The sequence below is a fragment of the Asparagus officinalis genome, chromosome 8, assembly GCF_001876935.1.
Source record: "Asparagus officinalis chromosome 8, Aspof.V1, whole genome shotgun sequence".
NCBI classification, from domain to species: Eukaryota; Viridiplantae; Streptophyta; class Magnoliopsida; order Asparagales; family Asparagaceae; genus Asparagus; species Asparagus officinalis.
This window is the reverse complement of record NC_033801.1, coordinates 67,885,062-67,889,155: the sequence shown is the minus strand read 5'-3', so window position 1 is coordinate 67,889,155 and position 4,094 is coordinate 67,885,062.

Below are 4,094 nucleotides of genomic sequence, written 5' to 3'. Positions count from 1 at the left end.
TCTGAATTCTTGGGCTGGAAATTCACTATGGGCAGCGATAAATTGTCTGATAAAAATGTTTGCTGGGACTGTCCCCTCAAGTACTGGATCCTTCTTCTGAACCCTACCGGGCCTTAGAGCCATCACCTGATAATTATGTCCTACAGTATGAACACTTTGATGCATGAAGGTCCTGAGAGATACGTCGTCCTTCTTCTTGACTAGGTCCCAATCCATACGCCATCTAAAAGAGATGCTCTGGAAATATGAGAGTGGATACATCCGCTCTATGTTCGGCAAGAAGAGGAAGTGGTCGTTAACTCTTCGCAGCATTTTGGAGTTCTCGGCACATATGATCTTGGTGTCGATTTCGACACGATCTCCAAAGAGGAACATTGTCTTTTCAAATTTCTGATGATCAGCCATCTCAAGTTCTATATCAGTGATGAGGGCCCGAAGAGTTGATGGTCTCACGAACTGGATTGTTAACATTCTCTCCATGTTCTCGCCTCCAAATAGCAAAAATTCTTGGCGCAAACCGAAGGTCACGCTATCATCCATACCTCCTTCATATCTGAAATGATGCTGGAAGGAGAGTGGTTTGTTGGAATAGTATGCTGTGAAGGAAAAAGATAACAGTTAGTATTTAAAAGCAGATGAGTTAAAAACGAGTCTCAAAAGACTTAGAAAGAAAAACACGAGGGTCAATCTCGTGTTCCAACTTCAAAACGCGACCTTGCATTCTAACATCAAAATGCGAAGGGCAACCTCGCGTTCCAACTTCAAAACACGAAGGTCAACCTCGCGTTCTGACTTCAAAACACGAGGATCACCCCCGTGCTTCAAAATCAAGACGCGAGAGTTATACCCACATCTTGAAATAAAAACACAATGGTCAGCCCCGTGTTCCCATTAGAAAACGCAAAGGTCGTTCCCGTGTCTCAAAATCAAAACGCGAGGTTCAGACCCGCGTTTCAACTTCAAAATGCGAAGGTCAACCCCGCATTTCAAAATCAAAACACGAGGATCAACCCCGCATTTCAAAATCAAAACATGAGGATCAACCCCACATTTCAAAATCAAAACACGAGAATTAACCATGCGTTTCAAAATTAAAACACGAGGATCTATCCCCATGTTCCATCGGCAAAACACGAGTCTTGCTCATTGTTTACAACCCAAAACTTGTCGAAACAAGTTCGAAAGTCCAAGCTTACCACGGTGAAGGGGGACTTGTGGCAGCGGAGTGGCCGCTTGAGCAAAAGCATCGTCGGTGGCCTCAACCGATTGCGCGATTGAAGTCGCCTCGGCGACCTTTCTGGACATAGAAGCAAGTTTTTTGAATCCCATTGATGGTGGTCAGCGGTTAAAAACTTATGGTTTTGAAGATAAGAGATCGCTAAAGATCTTGAAGAAACGAGAAGTCTCGTTCGAGAGAGGAGACGAAGATGAAACGAGTCGGGTGACTCTTGATTTGACCTACATCGGCCTATTTATAGGGCAGCCAGATCAGCACGAAATTCTAGGCAAGAATCCCTCCTAAACGTGATCTTTTTGTTTCAAGTTAAGTCGGTTTGACTTCCAAACGCGAGGCTCACCTCCGCATTTCAACTTCCAAATGCGAGGCTCACCTCCGCGTTTCAAATTCTAAACACGAAGCTCACCTCCGCGTTTCAAATTCTAAACACGAAGTTCACTTTTGCGTTCTAAGTTCTAAATGTGAAGTTCGCAGTCGCGTTTCATACTTCAAACACAAAGGTCACCTTTGCATTCCAAAACTTCAAAACGTTGGGTTCACCCCCGCGTTTCAAGCTTCAAACACCGATTTCACCTTCGCATTTTCAATTACATACGCGAGGTTCACCCCGCGTTTCAAAAGCAAGAATTTGACGCTTACTCTCATATGAGTTTTGAATGATAAACTCCTTCGACAAAGTGTTGATATGTTTAATAGAACACTTCTGTCAACTACGAAATTCATTATCAAGTTAACATTACAATTCTGAAGACCATGCTCCCCTCAAAATTCAAATTCAGCTCGTCTCATTCTTAATATGGCGAGCTTCACTGATGACAAAATCAACTTATTGACTCTCCTCAATAGAGCAATAAGTCCTCATAAACTCATGTCAAGTTAATACTATACATCTGACACAATCAACTTATCAATCTCTTCAATAGGATGATAAGTCCACAAAATTTCTCAAATCACAATAAACTTTTGTCAAATTAATATTATACATCTGACACAATCAACTTATCAATCTTCTTTAATAGGATGATAAGTCCATAAAATTTCTCAAATCATAATAAACTCATGTCAAGTTAATACTATATCTCTGACACAATCAACTTATCAATTTTCTTCAATAGGATGATAAGTCCACAAAATTGCTCAAATCGTAATAAACTCATGTCAAGTTAATATTATACTTTTGACAAAAACAACTTATCGACTCTCTTCAATAGAGCGATAGGTCCTCAAAATCTTATTCAAATCACAAGTACATGATTTTGTTAAGTTAATATCACACTTCTGATAAAATTAATTTATCGATTCTCTTCAATAGAGCGATAGGTCCTCAAAATCTTGTTCAAATCACAAGTACACGATTTTGATAAGTTAATATCACACTTTTGATAAAATTAACTTATCGACTCTCTTCAATAGAGCGATAGGCCCTCAAAATCTTGTTCAAATCATAAGTACATGATTTTGTTAAGTTAATATCACACTTCTGACAAAATTAACTTATCGGCTCTCTTTAATAGAGCGATATGTCCTCAAAATCTTGTTCAAATCATAAGTACACAATTTTGTTAAGTTAATATCACATTTCTGTTAAAACTTATCAACTCTCTTCAATAGAGTGATAGGTTCTTAAAATCTTGTTCAAATCACAAGTATACAGTCTTGTCAAGTTAACACCATACCTCTGACAAAATTAACTTATCAATCCTCTCCAATAGGATGCTAGGTCCATAAATTACTGTTATATTAATAATATACCTCCAACAGTCAAGCTCTTATGGACCTGCTAATTCTTTTTCAACAGAATAGCAAGTGTTCAAGATAATAAAAAAATCCCTAGCGGATTAAAATTTTTCTAGAATTATCTTAAGGGATAATAAAGAAAAATTTTGAATCTCACTTTAAGTGAGAATTCATGCTAAGTTAATATTATACCTCTGGCATATTGAATTATTTTTATTGTTCCAAGTTAAAAACATAACACAGGAAAGAAATAATGGAAATCCAAAACCATATCACTTTTTATTCCCAAAAAAATACTAAGAAGTGATACAAAGTTGTTTTGTTCTTATCAAAAGAACAATACAGAATCAGGTTTGTGGGCCCATCAGTCTGATAGATGCAAGCCAGGACTTGACATCTGAAAGTTTTTTTTCATGAGCGGCTCGCACCGTCGTTGTAGCTTCTCGCCTGAGTTCAGCTTCATTTAGCACTGCAGTGGCAGCCTCCTTCTTAGTTCCTCAAGAACCTGCACCTCTTTGCAATAATTTTTGAAAATTTCTACACTTTTGAGGGTGAGCTCTTTCACATCAGCTTCCTCCCAACCAAGCCGAGCTTTTTGTTGAGTCAACTCTGCTTGTAGTTGGGCGATAGTCTCTTCTGTTCGAATGATCGCTTCTCTGATGGTCTGCATAACATTGGTCGAAGTAGTCAATTCAGCTTGCCTTTGATCACATTGCCCCTGTAAAGATGCAACATGAGTTTCTTTCTCTGTTAAGCTCTTCTGAATTACTTCATGCCGATGTGCTGCTTCTGCTTGAATATCAACGAGAGCTGATTTAATCTGAGCTTCAAGATTAACATAGCCGAGCTCTTCCAGGGTTTTCAAGTCCTATTCTAAACGGGGGATACTTTCTGAACAACGTTCAACGCATTGGGCATCACCTAAAGACTTGATGTTGCTCAGGTAGCTCATCAACATAGGTTTGAAGACCTCGAAAGTAGCCCGCCCAGCGCTGACGATCTCAACCGTCTTTCCCATTACGTTCTCTAGTTGCCCCATGAGAATTCTAACTAAGCCAGAAACATCCAACGGGCTTAGAGAAGAAGCGGGAGATGTTTCCAAAGCCCCCGAATTTGCAAA